The sequence below is a fragment of the Hevea brasiliensis genome, chromosome 10 (genome assembly GCF_030052815.1).
Source record: "Hevea brasiliensis isolate MT/VB/25A 57/8 chromosome 10, ASM3005281v1, whole genome shotgun sequence".
Classification (NCBI taxonomy): domain Eukaryota; kingdom Viridiplantae; phylum Streptophyta; class Magnoliopsida; order Malpighiales; family Euphorbiaceae; genus Hevea; species Hevea brasiliensis.
In genome coordinates, this window is record NC_079502.1 from 64,867,442 (window position 1) to 64,892,749 (window position 25,308).

Below are 25,308 nucleotides of genomic sequence, written 5' to 3' on the forward strand. Positions count from 1 at the left end.
TGGTGAGTCTCATGCCATGTAACAAACATGGTGGACAATCATGTGATGAGTAGGCCGAACCAATGACGCTTATGACATGCACATAGAGTTAACTCTTGTCAATGCAATGTCATAAAGGTAATGCTAGTGCATATAATCCCTTGACCTGAGATAGCACATTTATCTTGTATATGGGTGGTTTGAGTTTGACACTGCTTTCGTACTTGTGCTATGTATGGGTATGTGCGCAAGTGTTAGCTCCTACTAGTTATATATGGGGATAGGTGCTAGTCAAGATGGGATTCGTTATCCTAAGTAAAAGGGGATAAAATCCTATATTCATTTAATTGTTCTTGATGTTTTAAGTTCCTGGCCAATACAGTAGACTTAGCCAGAAAAAAGTTTCTGATAAGGAAGTCCAATTAGTCAAGAACTAGAATTAAAAGAGAACATATAATTCATTGCAATTGGAGTTTGATGTAAACCATGACTCAAGCTAGAATTGAGATTTTATAACAGGGAGATTTTAGTGGCATGCAGGACTAAAGGTTCATGGATTGGAGATATAATTCATAACTAATTGGGTAGTCATAACAATTGTCGACACCATATTTTGGCCGATCCCCAAGATCAACAAGACTTTGAAGTCGATCCCCAGCTCTAGGTCTCCCTGGGCCAGCCAATGACATTTTCGATTCCTCTTTATTTTTCTTTACCAGATGACCATATTTCCGAACTCTCCTTAAAAGGAATTGAATCAATGCTAAGTCCTAACATTCGTTAAAGCCCCGCCGATCTCTCAAATCATTTACCGATCTCTCAAACCCGCTGTCGAATTTCCGGACCCGTCGGGTATATCCCTGATCTCTGTTGATAAATGAAGTGAACTAGCATTAGATATTTTCTTACCAGTTTTATTGCCGATCTCCTTTTCGGAAGATCAAGAGCTAAGGTTTTGGTTCGGTTTAACGAGGGTTCCGATCTTAAGTTTTCAAGTTAAATTTTCAATTTTAATCAAGTCCCGTTCAGCATTTCTTCCCCACCGATCTCATGCTTATTATGCTTTCCGATCTCTTATACTTAGATTAATAATTGCATTTTTGTGCTCATACAATCAAATACTTGGACAAACAATGGTTTAAAATTTTCCGATCACAACCCTTCATTGAACAAGGAGGCATTCCATTTCATTTCATAATTTGTACAAGTTATTCGGCTGGGGGATCACCCCCAGCCTGATTTACATTCTGCTCACTCTCTCTCTCACCCTCGGCTTCCTCCTCACTGTCCTCATCATCGCCCTCGGGAGCCAGGTCGGCCATCCAGGAGAAGTCCTCTTCAGGGTAGCGCTTCTGGAGTTCGGCCAAGAGGTCATTGTGAGCATTCACATAGGCTCCGGCTATCCCTGTCACCATCTCTTTGTCTTTCTCCTTAAGCTCCTCATCCTTCGCCTTAAGCTCCTCGTCTTTCTCCTTGAGTTCCTCTATAAGTTGAGCGACCTGAGCGGCTTCGTTGGCGTGAAGTGCCTGGACTTCCCCAAGAGCACGTTCCCTCTCAGCCAAAATATGATTCTGTTCGGCCAGCCTGTCTTCATGAAACTTTGCCCGTCCCTCAACTTGAGATATATAATCCCGAGCGGATGAGAGTTGGGATCGGAGGGAAGCCACTTCCTCATTCTTCTTCCCGATCTCTTTACCCAGACGCTGAATCTTTTCCCGAACCATGGTCTGGTTCACCAGACACTCTACGTTTAGGCTCATGGATCGAGTCAAGATATCATCGAGACCATTCCGGGATAACTGTCCGATCCTCTGAAAGAAGATGGTAGACCCGTGACTTTGGCAAAATCGGGGTTCTCTCTAACGATCGGTTATTCTTCAAGGAGTCGATCAGTATTTGAGCGCCACGAGAAGAGGTCCTCCCAGAAGCTTGAGTAGGCCCCCTTTCTGTGCTTGGAACAATTGGGAGAGGTGGAGGCTGCTCTTCCGTTCTAGGAGGAGATCGGACAGCTTTTGAGGTCGGCGGACCCGAAGGTTGAGGCGGGTCTCTTTGTATCTCCCCAGGCTCATGACCGGGTGTTTGAAGTCGTTTCGAACGCTTCATCTCCTTTATCTTCCGGGAGATCTCTCTTTCCTTCTTCCGCTTCCTAGAACCCTCACCACCCGCCATACCTGCACAAAGAAAAGGTCAGTGAGACTGCTAAGGTCCTGAGATCTGAGATATAGAAAATACCAATGCTGAGGTCAGAGAGCGGAAGTTCGCGGTCTTGGCCAGTGAGCAATTGAATAGTCCAATGGTGCAGCTCGGCAGTCACCGCATCCAAACAAGAATACTTTTGAGTGGCAGCCAGACTCTTCAGATCCATCACTATTAACTCTTCCTCCTAACTCAGGGTAATATGCCTCGGAAGCAAGGGCCCTTGGTACCACCAGCTACGAGAGAAGTCCTCAAAGCATCTCGGATCTTTGCTCCTCAGAATGAAGAAACGGTTCTTCCAATTCTTAAGGGATGAGGGCAAATCGGAAAAGAGTCCGCAATGAGGCTTCGCCTGAAAGAACCAGTGTTCGTCATCCTTTCGGCGAGTTAGTCTGTGCAGCTCGGCGAACACTTTAGCCGTAGGTCTGATTCCCTTAGATCGGCATAGACCTCTGAAGGCTACCAAGATCCGCCACGAGTTAGGGTGAATTTGAGCAATGCACGCTCGGTGAAGTTTTAGGACCTCCTTATAGAAATCGTCTAGAGGGAATCTCAGACCGGCCTTTAACTGTTCCTCGTACACCATAACCATGTCATTCTCTTCAAAGGAGTGATCGACATGAAGATCGCCGTGGCACTTGATTAGCTCGTACGAATCAGGTCGAATGTTATATTCTTGGCTAAACGATTGCAGATCGGATTCTCGAAGAACCGACGGTAGCTCGTCTATAGGGAGAGTCTCTCTCCCTGAAGAAGGTGCGAGCCTTGATGGTATGACCCGCCCCCGAGTTGGAGCGGAGACCCTGGGAGGTCCTTGTTGAACGCTTGGCCCGACTGCCTCTTCTTCATCAGACGATGACCACGAGAACTGAATGGAAGGAGGGCTCGCCACTCTCTGACCTTCGACACCGCTCATTTTCAAAAGAAACAAAGAATTTAAACTAAAAGAGGATCAAAGCCCTTACCGGAGTCTGATCGGCGTCGGAAGAACTTGAGAAAGCGAGAGAACTTCGAAGTTGTGAGCAGGGGATTGAAAATGGAATGAGAGAACAAGCGGCTAACCCTCCCACCCCTATTTATACTAGTCGAGCATTTAATGCTCGCGAGGTTCTAAGCGCATCGATTGGTGGGACTCGGCGGTGTTCGACACTTCTCTCAAATATCCGAATGTTCAGAGATCGGTTAATTGGAGATCGGCATAATAAGTTAAATATTTTGAATAAAGGATCAGTTAAGTGTCATTCAGGTAAAGAACCAGATCGGATAACCACATTAGAGATCGGAAAATAATCAATGCAAAAATAAGATGATAACCGACAAAATAAAGTCTTTATTTTCAAAAGATCGGATTACATCATTTGGGCGATCTCTAGGGATCGGATTACACTAAAATTGGATCACATCATTTACGTGATCTCTAGAGCGGACTACAATGAAGGTCTAACTATATCATTTGGGCGATCTCTAGAGATCTGATTACATTTAGGATTACATCATTTGGGCGATCTCTAGAGGCAGGTGGAACATCCTATCTAAAAGGCCTATGTCAAAGCCTAGTCTCGTGGCTGAATCAAAGACGTGTTTGACCAGGAGATCGGCTGTTGACATCGGATAGATGTGCAGCTCAGATGGGGTGACTATGACTCCCATGAAGATGAGAGACATCGTCACCGATGTTACCACCCGAAACCGACCCGCTATCGGAACACCCAATGTGGAGGAAAGCCGCTGTCGGAACACTCAATGTGATGAGAAACCTAATGAACTCAGTTGAGCGACTCGAGATTGGTACAACCAAGGTCCATGTCTGGTCGGTCAAATCGGTCCTCTCACCATCGTCGATTAAGGTCATTCGATCACCGGATCGTAAATTTTCATCGGTGAGTAAAGAAGTCCATCGGAAAAGATCAAAGCCACGATTATAGCGAACTTCCACGGGCGGCTAGAATAGGGAAAGTAAGAAAGGAAGAGAGGAAAATCGGATGAAAGAAATGTCTCTCGACGGGGAGTATATATAGGGGAAAATGAGCATTTATTCTTTGAGCGAGCAAGCGAGCGCTTAGGAATCGAGGACAATTAATACTTTGACGGACCGGACTGAAGAAGGGAAAAGATCGGAATAGTAGATCGGAAGGTGGGAGACCAGCATGAAAGGTCGGAAAGAACATGTGAAAGAGATCAGAAAGAGGAGGGATCGGTAGGAAAAAAGAATAAGACAAATTCCAATAACCGTCGTCAGAATCAGAGCCGAGGTAGTTAAGGCGTTGCAGACGAGATCTCACCGCACGCCTAAGAATCGCCTTAATCTTGTGGTGCGGGGTATGTCACGACAGTCCTATACATCCCAATCTCCACCGTTGATCCCACTTGTAAGGACAAACCGGAACCCTTAGATCAAGAGAAAGACGACAATACGGCGTCTTTCGCTCTTAACCCTCGGATCGTTCCGGACAAGGAAATTTGGGACCGTCAGATGGAAAGAAGAAAAGGACAAATATTATGAAGAGTGATCTCAACCATTCATTTTCATTCTCTTTAATTCCTGAACCTCCGATCATGTCCTTCGAAATCTTGACCCTCCATCTCCCTCAAAATAAATCCTGACCCTTCACGAAGAGCACCCGATTCCTATAAATACCTGCATAAAAACTGTTCAAGGGGGGCAAAAAAAAATAGACAAGAGGCTGTTATTATAGCAGAGGAACTCTGAAATTTCATTTAGTTTGCTACTCTGCTACTTAGAAGTGTCAATCAAAAGACTTTTGAAACTAGTTTTCCGAAGTGTTTTTCTTGAAAAGATTACGAATCTGGAACTCTACATTTCGGTTTGTTCATTATCTGGTCACACTCTCACTTTCTGCCTTTTATCATCTCTGTTTTTATTGCCCAAACTCAACTTCATTCCACTCGGTTCTTTTCATCTTGATCTGATCGCATTTTAGCTAAGCACCCTCCCGTTCACGAGGAACACCACCCCTCAGGCCAATCACTCTGTTGCCTTGTCACTATTTGACACCCCATAGTTATTTTAGTAGATTTGGCTCCTTACAGGTAAGAGCTCATACTACTGTTTTATTAAGTGCTTACGTTTACTTTCTGCATTTTCTTTGTTCTTCTCACATCTGTGACTTTCTACTTTTGCACAAACGATCCCCAAAGAATGTTCTTGTAGAGCTCATATCCTTTGTTTTATCAAGTGTCTGCATTTACTTTCCGCATTTTCCTGTGTTCTTCTTACATCTGCAACTTTCTTCAAGACTATTTTTGCACAAACGATCCCCAAAGAATGACACTTCCAAACCATCTATTTAGTGATCAGTTCATTTTTGTTAATCTTCATCTTTTTTGAAAGCAAGTTTTCTAACTCCTAGTAGTATGTAAGTGGTTGGGTAAACATAGGTAACTGCAACTTAGGGTCTCTTTTAAAGAGAGAACATGAATAACACGTCGGGAAGATAGCCAAACTATTAAGGTGGCGTAAACGACAATTCGACAAAGATGTCATAAAATGGAATAAGACCAAAGTAAGCGAAGCAGTAGATCGGTCATTAATAGATATTGGTAAAATGAACGCATGGAAGGTCGGTAAATCAAGTCTAGTTTTCCCTATCTAGTCAAAAGATATCGAGAAGCCTTATCCCCAGCATCTTAGAACGCCAGAATCCTTAGCTTTAGGTTCTTATGTCATGTAGTTGAAATTAAAAATCCGGGAGATCGGAGAAATCCCTTCCAGGCTCCTGTTAATCTGAAAGAGATCGAAAGAGGGTTCTTGTCCGGTCTCAATCCAAAATTTTAATAAACGTAAAAAGAGATCGGAGGAGAGTTCTTATCCGGTCTCCCTTTAAAATTTTAATAAACATTAAATAGGGATCGGAGGAGAGTTCTTATCCGGTCTCAACTCAAAACATTAATAAATAACTCTAAAGGAGATCGGAGGAGGGTTCTTATCCGGTCTCCCCTCAAAATTTTAATAAATAACTTAAAAGAGATCGGAGGAGGGTTCTTATCCGGTCTCCCCCCAAAATTTTAATAAATAACTCTAAAGGAGATCGGAGGAGGGTTCTTATTCGGTCTCCCCTCAAAATTTTAATAAACAACTTAAAAGAAATCGGAGGAGAGTTCTTATCCGATTCTCACACCCGTTCACTAAGGTTGTCTCATTTACTTATGTATCTGGGTGATCCAAATTTAGTGAAAAATCAAATATTCCTTCTACCAAAAGGATTAACATTGTCGTCTAAGCCCTCCTAACTAATTTATAAAGGACGCAGAATTAAATCTACTTACCCTTATTAAGGGACGAGGTGGGGTGCCTAACACCTTCCCCACCCGTTTATGGACCCCGAACTTAGAATCTCTGTTTTGAAGTGGTTTCATTTTTAATTTAACTTCTCAAATGGTTTTCTTTAGTTTCCCTCAAAACTAAGGTGGCGACTCCTCACTCTTTCCCACTTCGGTGAGTGATCGTCCAGGCGACCGCAAAATCCATTGCGACAGCTTGGTGACTCCACTAGGGATCTGATCCCGGTCTAGTGGTCCAAAAGTGGATTTAATTTTGTCCGATCAAATTTTGCCCGATCAAATTATAGTTAGATAGGCTCATTCGGCGATGTTGTATGCGTTAATTGTTATTGCTACTAACTATTTTGTTTGTTTTACCTGTCCTATCCTCACAGTGCTCTTCGTTTCAAAAAAGGGGAAAAATGAAAAAAATAAAATCCCCCGAATTGGGAAGAGGTAAAGGTGTCCCTTCACACACTGAACACTTACACAATGTCCTCACACACTATGGTCCTAACCCGGGCTTTCTTACCCTTTTAGGAAAGTAGGAGGGGGTCATGTAGCGGTACCCGTGGGTTTTACCCCGTTAGTATCCGTGAAGGCTTCTGCTCAAATTGAAACTCGTTCTATTTACCGTGATATCCGTGGAATTTTCCCGAAAATATCATGGGGATAGAATGGGGCTCTACTGTTTACAGTAGGGGCAATTTGGGAACCTGTGGCTATTAGAAAATTAGATCCTGAGCTTAACTATCACGATAGCTGAAAGCCGTAGTAAGCTACCTTATAAGATAGAACTATCCCAAATAGGTAGCGCTTATCCGGTATCAGGAGTCTCCCTATTATAGGACAAAAGGGACATGTTTACTCTTACCTTACTCTGCTTTGATTTCCTTTTGTTCATCTTATAAGGGTAATCTTGAATTCTACTGGAACACCTACACATTTTCCTACTTCGATAAATGTGTATGTGTCACCTTGTCAACAGTATGATTCAAAATTACCCCAATTTATCTTGCTAACGAATTTTTCCGCAGGCGTTACCAAACCAAGAGTCTGTAAAAGGATAGGCATCATTTATATCATGGCATCCTCAGTCGATCGAGAAAAGGTTCGAATGCTAAACTTTGGTCCAAATCGGCTCATAGTCGGTACCCTCACAAAATGATGCTTAGAGGCACTGCTAGCTCGCTACCTTATTTGGATCTGAATAAAATAGAGTCGGAATGAACGACCTAGAGGGTATGTCTAACGGATGGAGGTCGCTTCCCGATCAGGCCAAGGTACGTTTTGAAGAGAAGTACGGGAGGATTGCAACCTTAATGCAAGTCAAGGTCCAAATCCCGGCATTAAAAGCCATGTTGTCGGCTTGGAATCCTAAGTACGGGGTATTCTCTTTCAATGACATTGATACGGTCCCCACTATGGAAGAATATCAGGCATTCTTTGGGGATCCCATACTCATTGCGAGCGGATCTACTTACACCTCGAGCATAGGCAAACACGAAGCGGTTGGCACATATGTTGGGTTCTCCCCCAGAAGAAGTAAAGTCCAAAGAAACGGCCAAAGGAAAAACACATGGTTGGTATTGGACATATCTCCAGAAATGTTTAGATCAATGCCTCCATGAGAAATAGTGGGACCGGGTTTCAGTAGCTCTCGCTTTGGGAATCTACGGTCTGATTCTGTTCTCGGGACCATTGGGAATCATAACTTGCAACGCGGTGGAAGTGTTCTGGACGGTGGAAAGGCAGCAGATTAATCCAATACCTGCAATCCTTGCGGAGACTTTATTAACCCTTACCTACTGCAGACAACAGGGCAGAGGATCCCTTAAGTGTTGTTCTCAACTATTATACCTCTGGATTATCAGTCAGATGTGTCCTGTGGAGACAAAAGGATTGACTTGGTACCTTGACCAGCCTCCCATTGAGAAGATGATCCGATTAGTGATCAGCCCGAAGAATGAAAAATAGTGGTGGGAACAGATTTTGAGTTTCAATAGCCATGATTACTGTTGGAGGAAGCTGTGGACGTCAAGCCAACCCGTTTTGATCGGTACAGGGGGTATTCAGTCGGTGTCCCTGATCGGAGTAACCGGATACACAAGTTACACTCCGGCATTGGTAATGAGGCAGTTTGGCTCAACACAGTCTGTGATCAACATTGAGGAGTACCACCAAGGTCGCTTCTACCACGAGCTCAAAGGAGAAGAAGGGTTGAAAAAGGCTCGCAAATCGTGGGAAAACGTCACTCTGATGGAGAGATCGCCTAAGGGCTCAAGCACCTCGGGCGATTATCTTAAATGGAGAGCGCGAGGATCGAGAACATTCAAGCTGTGAAATTCGAAGCGATAACCGCTCGAGATGTCCTATTAGAAGAAAGCGAATGGCCATCTGGATGACTCATTCTGAGAGGCTAATCCGAGAACTCACAAGCTGCGGGAACAAATAAAGCATTTGAAGGACCAACAGCGAAACTTAAAAGGAAAGTAAGAAGACTTAAGGAAGAGGTAAGTAGAAAGGATGGGGATCGAGGAGCAAGAGTGCAGTGGGAAAGGGAAAGAGACTCTCTCCAAGCTGAGGTAAAAGAGTTGAAAGTGCAGAATAATAAGCTTCAGGAAAAGATGAAATACCAAGAGGTACTCGTTGAAGAATATAAGCAAGAAAACAATAAGAAGAAGCTCGAATTGAAAGGACAGGCACAACTCATATTCGATATCTTGAAAGAGTGTACTAAGGAAAGAAAGGAAAAGGAAAAACAAAGCGCTCTCTATCAAGAGTTGAAAGAGAATGTGGACCAGTGGAAAGAAGAGCGATAGCACGGGAAAACAAGAATTATTACACGAATCCGAGTGCATACGAAAGCATTTGACCCCGCCAAGCAAGAAGAAAGGTTATATGAGTATCTCAGAAAATGTCATCTTATTATAAAGAACCTTCCAGAGCTTAGGCCAATGTAAAAGATACAATGTACAAATTACTCAGTTAATGAAGTGATTTTTGGACCATTGTTTAGCAAAATTTGTGAATGAATAGTATGACTCCCGTAGGAACTTCCTCGCTAGGGTTATGTGAAAAATTGAAATGCGCCATATGAACAGGTATCATAAATGCGCATTCAATACATTCATTCACGGTCAGACTATCGAACGATGCCATGATAAAGCTGAGGCGATTATCCTTTTTACAGATTTCAACCTGGCTCTCAAATGCCACTGTATCCTTCGTCCAGACCAGGACTTTTAGTTTCTTTGCAAAATTCGAAGTTTATTTAAAATTTTCTTTTTTTACTCCTTACAGGAAATCAATATTGCTTCTAACAACGCAAGTCTGACCAAGCACACGGTTCAACCCCAGCGAGTGTACTTAACAAGATCTCGAACAAGAAAACTAATGGAAGACCAGGAACAAGTACAGAACCTACAGGGGCAAGTGTCTGAACTAAAAGACCAGGTTTCAGAACTTATGAAGATGATGAGGGAGATGTCCCAAAATAGGCCCACTTCAGACTCTAACCTACCATTACCTCCCCCACCTCCTACAACGGTTGATTCTCACTACGCTTCAACCTCCTTCACTTTCCAGCCATCAATCCCGGACCAGCGATCCTTTGTCAATCCGGTGACCATAAATAATGACCTACCTTTTTCCTATTACCCGGCTATCTCAAATGCCGAGCCACACCCTTCAATCCCGATCCCTCCAATTTACTCCACCCCTCAGCTCCCAGTTGGAGGAGCGCATCATACGGTGGAAGGAGAACATAGGGCGAAAGAAAACGAGAAACTATCGGCTCTAGAAGAAAGACTGAGGGCAATAGAGGGGCTGAACATGTATGGTTCAGTCGATGTGTAAATCGCGAGATTGGTGCGGATGTGGTGGTACCACCCAAATTCAAGGTTCCGGATTTCGACAAATACACCGGAAACTCAGATCCCCGCATCCACCTGGCAACCTACATTGCCAAAATGTCTGCCTTAACAGAAGACGATAGACTTCTCATTCACTTCTTTCACGAGAGCCTATCGGAGCGGCTACGAGATGGTGCATACAATTGGGCAGAGCAAGCTGCACTCTGGAAGGATTTAGCGATACCTTTCTAAAGCGGTACAAATTCAATTGTGATGCGGCACCCACAAGGAGGACCTCGGAACACAGTGCAGAAAGGACCGGGAAGGTTTCAAGCAGTATGCCCAACGATGGAGGGAGAAGGCTGCAGAAGTATATCCTCCGGTGACCGACAATGAACTCTGCTCCCTATTCATCGAAACATTGAAGGCTCCTACTTCAACTTTGATGATTGGCAATACCTCCATGACTTCTCGGATATCATCCAAGGTGGTGAGAGAATTGAAGCTAATCGAGAATAGGAAGACTACGAGTCGGTGAGAACCACTGTAAAGAAGACCGACTTTGGCAAGAAGAAGGAGGGTGATGTACACTCTATCACTGTCGAATAATTACTCCCAGTTTCCCCAAAATAACTACCGGCCATATCCTCCCTCTCATGGCCAAACCATCGCAAACAGTCCACCTTCTTTCCCTAATTATCCACAACCACGCCCACAATACGCCCCACCTACAAATTCCCAACCAAGACCACCTCCTCCTCCAGCTCAACCAAGACCACCACAAAACAACCCGAGACCTCCAAGGAACCCTGATCCACCTCTTCCCCTTCCTCTCAGTGAAATATACCGATACCTTGTCGGTATAAACCAAATCGTACAGTCCCCTTGGGCCGATCCGGTAGCCATATCCCGGTGGTATGATGCCCTTTGCCGGTGTGAGTATCACGGAGGGGCACAAGGGCATTCAAGCGATAAGCGTGGGGCACTCGGAGGAGAGTGCGCTTTAATCCAAAGCGGGTGGTTGAAGATCGAGGAAATGGTTCCCTCCCCAACGTTACCTCAAACCTCTTGCCTAACCATAATGCGGGCGATGGTATAAATATGATAGAGTCTAATGGAGAAGAACCAACACTTGGAAGTAGGCAGTGGTTCCTCACTTTGAGGAGATTTTTGCTGTAGCAATAAGGGAGGGCTACCTTTGCCCTCAGATAGCGGGATCCGAAAAGAGTACGGGGTGTCGTTATCATGGAGGGGCAGCTGACCATGAGCTGCGAGATTGTGAGGGTTGAGCAAGAGGTCGGAACTTATTGTCTCTCAAGGTTCTGAGATATCAGAAGAGGTCAAAGACGGAAGAGGGAGTGAACACCACTAGGTTCAGCCAAACTGCTTCTACCTCCAAGCCCAGAATCACCTTCTCACCCCCGGTAGCCTCACCACCAGTAACGGTTATCCAAACTCCACCCCAGCTCCCCATCACCAATACTCACGCTGTCCCTTGGAACTATAACTTCCAAGTTTTCACTCAGGATGCGTCAAGCAGTGCATCCACTCCCAGTCTGGCCTCACCTCCGGCACCACCAAAACCATGTTTCGCTCCTCACGAGCATTTCAGAATGACTTATTGTGGACCTACCAGCAACATTACTCCCCAAACCAGTTCTCGGCCCGTTATCGCAACAAAGTCCTCTCCACCTGAGTAAGAAGTTGAGTTTATAACTCGAAGTGGGAGGTGTTACGGGAACGAAGAAAGAGAAAAGAGGAAAGGGAAAGTAAAAATGGGAGAGTCATCAAAAAATACAGAAGAGGAGGTTGAGAAAGCAGGGGAAGTAGAGCCTACTGAACATAAAGAAGAGGAAGAACTACTGCTCCAAATAATGAAACAGAGTGAGTATGATGTAGTGGAGCAATTGAGGAAGACACCTGCCCGAATTTCACTGTTATCACTGATCCTGAGCTCTGAAGTCCACCGACAAGCCTTGCAGAGAATCCTGGATCAAGCCTTTGTGAACCCTGACATCACACCGGGACAGTTTGAGAAGATAGTAGAACAAATCCAGGCTTCCAACTTTGTGGCCTTTTCTGAAGAGGAGGTAGATCCCGCAGGCTTAGGGCACAATAAAGCTCTACATGTAACTGTGAAGTGCAAGGGTTGTATAGTGGCCAAAGTTCTCATCGATAACGGATCGGCCGTTAATGTCTTGCCTAAGCGCAACCTTAGCCAGGTGCGGTTGACCAATCATATATACGTCGAGTGCTATCTTTGGTAAGAGCCTTTGGGTACCGAGAGAGAGGTCTTTGGGAGACATTGACTTGCCAATCCAAGTCGGTGCATGTACTTTCAACGTCACGTTCGGTGATGAACATTGAGCCGCTTACACTATCTTTGTTGGGAGGCCATGGATCCATTCGCGAATCTTTGTTCCTTCGACTTTGCACCAGAAAATCAAATACATTAAGGACAGCAAAATCATCACTGTAAGGGGCGAAGAAGCCATACTGGTCACCAAGCCGCAATCACTTCCTTATGTGGAAGCAGCCGAAGAATCATTGGAGAGTTCTTTCCAGGCCCTTGAATTGCAGGATACCGGGAAGGAGGGGGCTATGGCTATGGTGGCCAAAGTGATGTCAAGGAATGGGTATCAAGAGGGGAAAGGCTTGGGCACCGCCTTGCAAGGGATCGTGGAACCCATACCGGCTATTCAGAAGGTGGGCCGTAGTGGTTTGGGATATGAGGAGGATGCCCTCATGGATGGGCGATTCTGGATGAGGAAAATACTTCGGGATCAGAGGTTTGACCAGAAGATGGGAAAGATGAAAATAGTCCCGAGAATTACGGAGATCTTCACTAAACCGGTCATTCAACATCCGGCAAGTACAGAAGAATCACCCGATGATCCATCCATAGATGTCATCCAACTGGATTCCTTGTATGAGGCCCTAGTTTCGCCAATGACTGAGGGGCAAGAGCTGGATAACTGGACAACGGAGGATATCCCTGTACTCAATCTCGAGTAAAGTACCTTTGGTTATCTACACTTGATCATTTTGTCCATGATGACAAGTGTAATACTGTAAATGGACCTTTTCTTATGGCATTAATATTAATGAGTTGATAGCGCATTTTAAATCCAATACTCTCTTTCTTTCCTTTTAATTCCATCCTTATAACATGTTCTATTCTTTATTCATTCAGGACCATTCATCAATTAACACCTAATAATCCAATAGACTCAGAAATTCCTCTGGTTAATTTTGAAATCCCCATAACTGCCATTACTTCAAGTGATTCTGAGGAAGAACTTACACAAGAAGACGATGAAAAAGATGAACCCTCCCTCGTGCCTTGTGAAAACGAAACGCGCACAATAAACTTAGGCACGGAGGAAGTAAAAAGGGAACTTAAGGTAGTGGAGAGTGAGGAATTGGGAGATATGATCGGTCTGCTTAAAGAATTCCTCGACGTGTTTTCCTGGAGCTATGATGATATGGTGGGTTTGGACCCTCAGATAGTAACGCACAAAATTCCCTTAATCCCAGGGACAATTAGGTGAAGCGAAACTAAGGAGAATGAATCGACACTGCTCAAGGTTCGGGATGAAGTCAAGAAACAGTATGACGCCGGATTCTTGGAAGTGGTCAAATATCCCCAATGGGTGGCTAACGTCGTTCCGGTAATGAAGAAAGACGGGAGAGTCAGAGTGTGCGTTGACTACCGGGATCTTAATAAAGCTAGCACGAAGACGATTTCCCTCTCCCCCACATTGATGTGCTAGTTGACAATGCTGCGGGATTGGGTAGGTGTTCGTGCATTGATGGGGCATCAGGGTACAATCAGATCCCAATGGACGAAGAAGACAAGGATAAAACTGCTTTCATCACTCAATGGGGAGTATTACGCTGCTCGGGTCATGCCCTTGGATTGAAAAATGCGGGGGCTACTTACGGTAGCGCAATGGTCACATTATTCCATGACATGATGCATAAAGAAGTGGAGGTGTACGTGGATGATATGATCATTAAATCCGAGGAGAGAAGAGAGCCACGTTCGGTGATGAGGAGGGTATTCGAAGGCTCAGAAATACCACTTGAAGTGAACCTGCTAAATGCATATTCGAGCTAAATCGGGAAAGTTGTTGGGATTCATAGTAGCGAGAAAGGGATAGAAGTAGATCCGGACAAGGTTCGAGCTATTCAAGAAATGCCATCCCCAAAAGCGAGAAAGGGAGGTCTGCGATTTTAGGAAAATGAACTACATTCGAGGTTTATTTCTAATCTTCTTGCCAAAGTGAGCCTATTTTGATTACTCGGAAAAACGACTCTACTCAATGGGATTCAGATTGTCAAGAGGCTTTTGAGAAAAACAAGCAGTATTTGTCAAACCCACGATATTGGTCCACTTTGTGGCGGCGGGCCTCTGATCCTATACATGGCAGTCCAACAGAATTCTATGGGATGTGTTTTGGGACAGCATGATGATACCGGCCGAAAAGAGAGGGCCATTTATTACCTGAGCAAGAAGTTCAATGATTGTGAGTCAAGGTACTCTTTCTTAGAAAAGACTTGCTGCGCGTTAGCCTGGACAGCAAATCGCCTCAAACACTACATGTTGAATCACAAGACATGGCTTATCTCCAGGATGGATCCTATCAAGTATGTATTTGAAAGCCCATTCGTGCCAGGTAGGATAGCCAAGTGGCAGGTTATACTCTCCCAATATGACATAGTCTATATGACCCGGAAAGCGGTGAAAGGTAGCGTGATTGCTGACCTCCTAGCAGAAAATCCTATCCAGGATTATGAAGCTCTGGATTTTGAGTTCCCTGATGAGCACATTAATGAAGTAGACTGCAAAGAAGGGGGGCCAGCCGATGTATGGGGAATGTATTTCGACGGAGCTGTCAATTTGTCAGGTAATGGAATTGGAGCAGTATTGATATCCCCTGATGGGAAGCACTTCCCAATAGCTGTCAAGTTGAGGTTTGACTGTACCAACAATGTCGCAGAGTATGAAGCTTGTGTGATGGGTCTACAAGCTGCTATCAAAATGAAAATCAGAAAGTTGGAGGTGTACGGAGACTCGGCTCTGATAATTTATCAAGTCAAGGGAGAATGGCAAACTAAGGATCCCAAGTTGATCCCATATCAGAAGTACTTACTGGAGGTAATTAAGGAATTCGAAGAAATCTCTTTCACCCATCTTAGTAGAGACAAGAATCAATTTGCTGATGCCTTAGCTACTCTAGCTGTTATGGCTCAAATCGAAGAAGGGCAGACGACTCAAGCATTGAAGATTAAAGCAAGGGATGAACCAGCCTACTGCTTCATGATTGAAGAAGAGCCCGATAGAAAGCCCTGGTATCATGACATCCTGGTCTACTGCAGAACCAGAGAATTCCCCTCAGGGGCAAGCAAAAATGAAAAGAAGATGATTCGGAGATTAGCGTTGGGATACTTCCCCAGTGGAGAAACCCTATACAAGAGGAGCTCCAACGGCGAATTATTGAGATGTGTAGATGCAAAAGAGGCAAAGAGAATCCTTTTTGAGACTCATGAGGGAAATTGTGCAACTCACGCCAATGGACACATGATGGCTAAGCAAATCATGCGACGTGGGTATTTTTGGACCACAATGGAGAAGGATTGCATCGAGTACTTCCGGAAATGCCATAAGTGTCAGATCTATGCAGATCCGATAAATGTGCCACCTCACAAGTTGTTCAACCTCGTCTCACCATGGCCTTTCGCAATGTGGGGCATCGATGTGATTGGTCCCATCAATCCCAAGGCATCCAATGGGCACAGATTCATCCTTGTGGCCATCGACTATTTCTCCAAGTGGGTCGAAGCAACGTCATACGCTCACATCACACAGAACACGTTTCTCAAATTCTTCAGAAGCAATATCATCTGCCGGCATGGTCTCCCGAATGAAATTGTCACTGATAATGCCAAGAACTTGAATGGTCCGAAGATTCAGAAATTATGTGATCAATACAAAATCCGGCATCTCAATTCCTCCCCGTACCGCCCCCAGATGAATGGAGCAGTAGAAGCCGCAAACAAAAATCTAAAGAGGATAATCCGGAAAATGACGGTCACATATAGGGATTGGCATGATATGCTTCCCTATGCTCTTCACGCATACCGGACTTCCATAAGAACCTCAACCGGGGCAACTCCATACTCACTGATCTACGGGATGGAAGCAGTATTACCTATTGAGGTCGAAATTCCTTCCTTTAGGATTCTGAAGGAATCAGGGATTGATGAATCAGAATGGATCCAGTCAAGGTTGGATCAGTTAAATTTGCTGGACGAAAAAAGGTTAACAGCAGCATGTCATGGGCAATTATACCAGAGGAGAATGGCTAGGGCATTTGATAAAGGCGTTCGCCCACGCGAATTCCAACCCGGGGACTTAGTTCTGAAGAAAGTGCTGTCAAACCAAAACGATCCACGGGGCAAATGGTCACCAACATACGAGGGACCTTATGTGGTTAAAAAGGCATTTTCCGGAGGAGCCTTGATCTTGACCCAAATGGACGGCGAAGAGTTTCAGAGACCTGTGAATGCCGACACTGTCAAGAGGTATTATGCATAAACGAGTGAAGGATGAAAACCCGAAAGGGCGTCCAAAAAAAAAAAAAAAAAAAAAAAAAGAAAAAACTTGGGGTGAAAACCCGAAGGGGCGCCCCAAGAACCAAAGTGGAGAAATAAGGAAGAGGGTATGAAACCAAGGATGGAGAAGAGACCATTATGGCATGAGGCTGCAGAGAACTTGAAATAATGGCAGTTAAAAGACTTCAAAACCAACTAAAAGGAATATGTGAGATCTATCTTTGTACCTTTTTCTTCTCCTCTGAAAGTCTATTTTTCCTAATAAAGTTATACTTCATTCCTTCTACTTTTGTTTTCCTATTTACTCACTTATAATACTATCCTTTCTCTTTGTTTAATGCGCTATTGATTAGTTAAAATTTTTGCCATGAGATTTGAATTCGAAAATTGATAACCTCACGTACTTTATTATGAGATTTGCAGGAAGTGGCCTTCAAAAAAAAAAAAAAAAAAAACTAGAGGTGAAAACCCGAAAGGGCGCTTCTGGTCGAATGGATGAAAAGAAAGTGAAAACCCGCAAGGGCGCTTTCCGTAAAGTAAGGAGAAAGTCAGGAACAGAAAAGGGGCATCCGAAGGAATGGGATCATGGGTCAAGTCTTGCAACTCCTCCTCCACTAATCATCGGCCTTCGGTATCTTGTTAAGTACACTTCATCGGGGAAGAACTTCATGTGTCAGGGTTAGACTTGCCTTGTAAGTTGATTTTAATTTCATGCAATTTAAATTTCCTTTTATCAACCTCTGGTTCCTTTTAATTTCCTGCAATTTAAATTTCTGTTATCAACCTCTGGTTCCTTGATCTAAGTTGATTTTAATTTCGTGCAATTTAAATTTCCTGTTATCAACCTCTGGTTCCTTGATCTAAGTTGATTTTAATTTCATGCAATTTAAATTTCCTGCTATCAACCTCTGGTTCCTTGATCTAAGTTGATTTTAATTTCCTGTAATTTAAATTTCTGTTATCAACCTCTGGTTCCTTGATCTAAGTTGATTTTAATTTCATACAATTTACATTCCTGTCATCAACCTCTGGTTCCTTGATCTAAGTTGATTTTAATTTCCTGCAATTTAAATTTCTGTTATCAACCTCTGGTTCCTTGATCTAAGTTGATTTTAATTTCATACAATTTACATTCCTGTCATCAACCTCTGGTTCCTTGATCTAAGTTGATTTTAATTTCCTGCAATTTAAATTTCTGTTATCAACCTCTGGTTCCTTGATCTAAGTTGATTTTAATTTCATACAATTTAAATTTCCTGCTATCAACCTCTGGTTCTTTGATCTAAGTTGATTTTAATTTACTGCAATTTAAATTTCTGTTATCAACCTCTGGTTCCTTGATCTAAGTTGATTTTAATTTCATACAATTTACATTTCCTGTCATCAACCTCTGGTTCCTTGATCTAAGTTGATTTTAAATTCTTGCAATTTACATTTCTGCTATCAACCTCTGGTTCCTTGATCTAAGTTGATTTTAATTTCCAGCAATTTAAATTTCCTGTTATCAACCTCTGGTTCCTTGATCTAAGTTGATTTTAATTTCATGCAATTTACATTCCTGTCATCAACCTCTGGTTCCTTGATCTAAGTTGATTTTAATTTCATGCAATTTACATTTCCTGTCATCAACCTCTGGTTCCTTGATCTATCCTGTCATCAACCTCTGGTTCCTTGATCTAAGTTGATTTTAAATTCTTGCAATTTACATTCCTGTCATCAACCTCTGGTTCCTTGATCTAAGTTGATTTTAAATTCTTGCAATTTACATTTCTGTTATCAACCTCTGGTTCCTTGATCTAAGTTGATTTTAATTTTCTAGTACTTCAACTTCTGTTAACAATTTCTAGGTCATTAGTTCCCTAATTTCAAACACTTAATCGTCTAAAATATGAGTCTGAATCTTTACATAATTCCTACACGGAAATTTCTTTCCTTTAATAGAAATTATGTAAAGAGGGGCAGCTGTCGACACCATATTTTGGCCGATCCCCAAGATCAACAAGACTTTGAAGCCGATCCCCAGCTCTAGGTCTCCCTGGGCCAGCCAATGACATTTCCGATTCCTCTTTATTTTTCTTTACCAGATGACCATATTTCCGAACTCTCCTTAAAAGGAATTGAATCAATGCTAAGTCCTAACATTCGTTAAAGCCCGCCGATCTCTCAAATCATTTACCGATCTCTCAAACCCGCTGTCGAATTTCCGGACCCGTCGGGTATATCCCTGATCTCTGTTGATAAATGAAGTGAACTAGCATTAGATCTTTTCTTACCAGTTTTATTGCCGATATCCTTTTCGGAAGATCAAGAGCTAAGGTTTTGGTTCGGTTTAACGAGGGTTCCGATCTTAAGTTTTCAAGTTAAATTTTCAATTTTAATCAAGTCCCGTTCAGCATTTCTTCCCCACCGATCTCATGCTTATTATGCTTTCCGATCTCTTATACTTAGATTAATAATTGCATTTTTGTGCTCATACAATCAAATACTTGGACAAACAATGGTTTAAAATTTTCCGATCACAACCCTTCATTGAACAAGGAGGCATTCCATTTCATTTCATAATTTGTACAAGTTATTCAGCTGGGGGTGATCCCCCAACCTGATTTACATTCTGCTCACTCTCTCTCTCACCCTCGGCTTCCTCCTCACTGTCCTCATCATCGCCCTCGGGAGCCAGGTCGGCCATCCAGGAGAAGTCCTCTTCAGGGTAGCGCTTCTGGAGTTCGGCCAAGAGGTCCTTGTGAGCATTCACATAGGCTCCGGCTATCCCTGTCACCATCTCTTCGTCTTTCTCCTTAAGCTCCTCATCCTTCGCCTTAAGCTCCTCGTCTTTCTCCTTGAGTTCCTCTATAAGTTGAGCGACCTGAGCGGCTTCGTTGGCGTGAAGTGCCTGGACTTCCCCAAGAGCACGTTCCCTCTCAGCCAAAATATGATTCTGTTCGGCCAGCCTGTCTTCATGGAACTTTGCCCGTCCCTCAACTTGAGATATATAATCCCGAGTGGATGAGAGTTGGGATCGGAGGGAAGCCACTTCCTCATTCTTCTTCCCGATCTCCTTACCCAGATGCTGAATCTTTTCCCGAGCCATGGTCTGGTTCACCAGACACTCTACGTTTATGCTCATGGATCGAGTCAAGATATCATCGAGACCATTCCGGGATAGCCTGTCCCGATCCTCCTGAAAGAAGATGGTAGACCCCAGGACTTTGGCAAAATCGGGGTTCTCTCTAACAGTCCGGTTATTCTTCAAGGAGTCGATCAGTATTTGAGCGCCACGAGAAGAGGTCCTCCCAGAAGCTTGAGTAGGCCCCCTTTCTGTGCTTGGAACAATTGGGAGAGGTGGAGGCTGCTCTTCCGTTCTAGGAGGAGATCGGACAGCTTCTGAGGTCGGCGTGAAGGAACGGAAGCGTGAAAAACACAAGATTATACCATTGAATTCAAAAATTTTCACCTAGGGTCACAAGCACCATGCAAGATTTATTTTTATCTATTTGATTTCAATAATAAGCAACATATTAAAACTCTTTTAATATGTTTTTGGATCTGTATTTGCCATTTAAGATTTTAAAATTAATCAGATTAATTTTAGAACCCTAGATTAAATCAAGAACGATTACACTAACCTCTTGATGTGCTGCAGTGTTCTGCGCTTTGAGATTCGTCTTCAGGACACCAGATGTTGTCCCTCTAGCTTGTCCACACCAAGAACACCTATGGCAGCCCTTGAACAGCTTCTAAAGCCTTTTCTATTAATTAGAAATTCAAGTTCTGCCTTTTAAGAGATTAGAGATGTAAACAGGACACTAGAAACAATTTCTAGTGTTCTTAATTCAAGAGATTGATGGCTAATCTCTTTGAATTGATGAGAGATGAAGAGAAATAGCTGGAGAGGCTCAAAGTGGCGTGACAAATGAGAGGAGAAGCTGCTGGTTATGTTTTCTTTTCATAACCACACTTAAATAGCTAGGTTAACACATTAAACCCTAGCCACATGTCACCTTTTGATTAGCTCTAGGTTTAAGTGACCCAATCACATTGTGCCAAGTGTCAAACCTATATTTAATCTTGATTTTAATCATCTTACATGATTAAAAAAACATTTGGCAAGCTTATGTGTAATCCCATGTGTCACCATCTCATGGTGCCACGTGTCACACTGCAAAATGACCAAAATGCCCCTGTGTCTTAATTTTGAGTTCTTAACCCAAAATAATTATTTTCTTCTTCTAATTAATTTATATCAAATATAAATAAATTAATTAATCTCTATTAATTAATTTCTCATCAATTAAATTCATATTTAAATAGGTGATAACTTGTGTATGTGTGTGACTTACTAGGCTCATCACTAATTGGCAATGAGACATGATATCAACTCTTAATATCATCAGAACTCTTTCTTACCATAAATGATTTCTCTAAATCATTTTATGAACCTCATAGACCATGGTTAACACCTAGCATAGCATGCCATGGCCACCCAATTAGTAATAAGATTTACCTTAAATGAACCTATAATCATATGTTACCATGCACTAGAATCTCTCTGTTACAAAATCCCAACTCAAGCTGGAGTCATGGTTTATGTCAAACTCCATTTGCTATGAATATTATGTTCTCTTTTAATTCCAGTTCTTGATTAAAAAGATTTTCTCATCAGAAACTCTTTTCTGAATAAATCTATCTGTCTGCCAGAACTTGAAACATCAAGAACAATTAAATGAACATAGGATTTTATCTCTATTTACTTAGAGGAACAGATTCCATCTTGATCAACACCTACCTCCATATATAACTAGTAGGAGCCAACACATGCCCATATACCCATACATAGTACAAGTATGAAAGCGAGATCAAACTCAAACTACCTATATACAAGATAATCTGTGCTATCTCGTGTCTAAAGATTATATGCATCGATATGATTTATGACAAAACATTGACAAGAGTAAACTCCATGTGCTTGTCATAAGTGTCACTTGGTTAAACCTACTTATCATTTATAAGTGCCTATCAAGTTTGTTATATGGCATGAGACTCACCATTCCATCTTATTTATATCTCATATAAATAACTTGGGAATAAACATGAATACAATCTTTCTGGATAAGTCATGTCCTTATTATGAAGTATCCTCGATTGTGAACCTATTTATGATACTTTGTGCTAGAAATATTGTCACTCATATTCTTAACAACTTAAGAATAATATTTCTAACAAAATATCAATGGACCTTTTCTATTACACATAAATATATTATGTAAACTGAAAATTGGAAATGCCTTTTATTATTAAAAATATGTACAAGATACATACTAAATGATATGCTCTAGGGCATACTACTAACAATCTCCCACTAGCACTAGAGCCATTCATTACAATATCTTAGACCTATCTTCTCAAGATGTCGGTCTAACAGAGTCTGAGACATAGGCTACGTGAAAGGATCACCGGATTTTCACCGATGCTATTTTCTGCATGGCTACATCGCCTCGCCCAACTATTTCTCTGATAATGTGGTAGCGCCTTTCTATGTGTTTGGATTTCTGGTGAGACCTTGGTTCCTTAGCCTGTATGACTGCTCCATTGTTGTCACAGTGTAATGGAACTGCTGACTCAATGGAAGGAACTACTGTAAGTTCTGTCACGAACTTCTTTATCCAAATAGCTTCCTTTGCGGATCTCGATGCGGAATATACTCACCTCGTGAGTGGAATCTGCAATGCGTGCTCTGCTTGGAACTCTTCCAACCGATCGCACCTCCATTACAAATGAACACATATCCAGAGGTAGACTTTCTATCATCGATATCTGATTGGAAATCAGAATCAGTATAACCATCCAATTGCAAGTCTCCACCTCCATAAATCAAGAATAAATCCTTAGTTCTTCTCAAGTACTTAAGGATATTCTTGATGACTATCCAGTGCTCCAACCCTGGATTGGATTGATACCTGCTAGTCAAACTAACAGCATATGCGATATCCGGCCTAGTACACAACATTGCATACATTAAACTTCCAATAGCCAAAGCATATGGAATCCTGGCCATCTTATCTCTTTCTTCAGGTGTCTTTGGAGACATCTCTTTAGAAAGGTGGATACCATGTCTCACTGGTAACAATCCTCTCTTGGAATCAAGCATGTTAAACCTCTTTAACACCTTTTCCAAGTATAGACTTTGGGATAAACCAATTATTCTTTTCGCTCTATCTCTATAGATGCGAATCCCAAGAATATAGGTTGCCTCCCCTAAGTCTTTCATGGAGAATGTATTTGACAACCATACCTTTATAGTCGTCAACATACCTGTATCATTACCCATCAACAGTATGTCATCCACATATAAGACAAGGAAAGTGATAGCACTGTCACTAACCTTCTTATATACACATGGCTCATCCTCATTTTTGATAAAACCAAAAGATTTAATGGCTTCATCAAAACGGATGTTCCAACTCCTCGAAGCTTGTTTCAACCCATAAATGGATCGCTTTAGCTTGCATACTTTGGAACCATCTTGGGATTCAAATCCCCTAGGTTGTTCCATGAAAATGTTTTCTTCAATGTATCCATTGAGAAAAGTCGCTTTGACATCCATCCGCCAAATCTCATAATCATAGTATGCAGCTATTGCTAATAAAATCCTAATTGATTTAAGCATGGCAACAAAGTAGAAAGTCTCCTCATAGTCTATTCCTTGCCTTTGGCGAAACCCTTCGCTACTAGCCTTGCCTTATAGGTCTCTACCTTTCCATCGTAACCAATTTTCTTCTTCAAAACCCATTTGTTCCCTATAGGTACAATACCTTGTGGGTCAACAAGATCCCAAACTTGATTCTTATACATGGAATCAATCTCGATTTCATAGCATCAATCCATTTTGAAGAGTCTATATCCGATATAGCTTCTTCATAGGTAAGTGGATCATCTCCATGATCTACTTCTTCATGAGTAGACAACTCTTGTTCTTCTTCATGAAGAAAACCATATCTCACCGTGGGTGAGATACCCTGGTTGTTCTACGAGGAACAAATTGTAGATGTTTCATCAATGGGTATAGGTTGACTAGATGGATCTATATCCATCTGATCTGTTGGTTGGTCAGAATTCTCCAATTCTAACTCTATTTGCCTTGCTTTGCCTCCTTCTTGAACAAACTGTTGTTCAAGAAATGTGGCATCTCTACTTATCACAACCTTTTGTGAAGTAGGCAAATAAAAATAATATCCAAAACTATCTTTTGGATATCCAACAAATCGACCTTTTCTGATCTGGTCTCCAATTTATCAGTGTTCAGCTTTTTGATATAAGCTGGACAACCCCAAATCTTAACATGCTTAAGACTTGGTTTTCTTCCATGCCATATCTCATAAGGTGTGGAAGAAACTGATTTTGATGGAATCCTATTCAGAATATATAAAGCTGATTCTAATGCAAATCCCCAAAAGGAGATTGGCATATCAGTATAGCTCATCATACTACGTACCATATCCAATAGGGTACGATTTCTCCTTTCAGATACACCATTCAGTTGTAGCGTTCCTGGAGGAGTCAGCTGAGAAACAATGCCATGCTCTCTCAAGTATTCATCAAATTCAGTACTCAAATATTCACCTCCACGATCTGATCGAAGAGCTTTAATATTTTTTCCTATTTGATTTTCTACTTCAGATTTAAATTCTTTGAACTTTTCAAAGGATTCATGTTTGTATTTCATCAAATACAAATACCCAAACCTTGATTTATCATCAGTAAAGGTAATAAAATAATGAAAGCCCCCTCTAGCCATTTCTTTAAACGGACCACATACATCACTATGTATTAGTTCCAAAATATTTTCAGCTCTTAGCCCTTGTCCAACAAAGGGTGATCTAGTCATTTTGCCTTGAAGGCAAGATTCACAAGTTGGAGTAGGCTCAGAGCCCAATGAGGATAGAATCCCCATTTTCTCCAATTTTGCAATCCTATCTTCTGCAACATGACATAACCTTAAGTGCCAAATATATTTTGAACTTAAGTTGGTTTTCACCATGGCATTGTATTCTTTTAGATCACTTGCATTCAATTTGTGTTTGTCATTATTATCTAAATAATAAAGACCATCATTCATATAACCCGAACCAACATATTTATTTCCAAAATAAATATTGCAAACATCATCAGTGAACTGAAATTCATAGCCATTTCTAGTCAAACTAGATATAGAAATGATGTTCTTAAAAGCATCAGGTACATATAAAATATTATCCAAACACAAAACATGTCCAAACATGTAAAAAGATTTAGATCCTATGGCTAAAGCTTCAACAGTTGAGCCATTGCCAATCCAGACTCTAATATCTTGAGAACGCAAGTCGCTATCGCTTGCTTGTTCCTG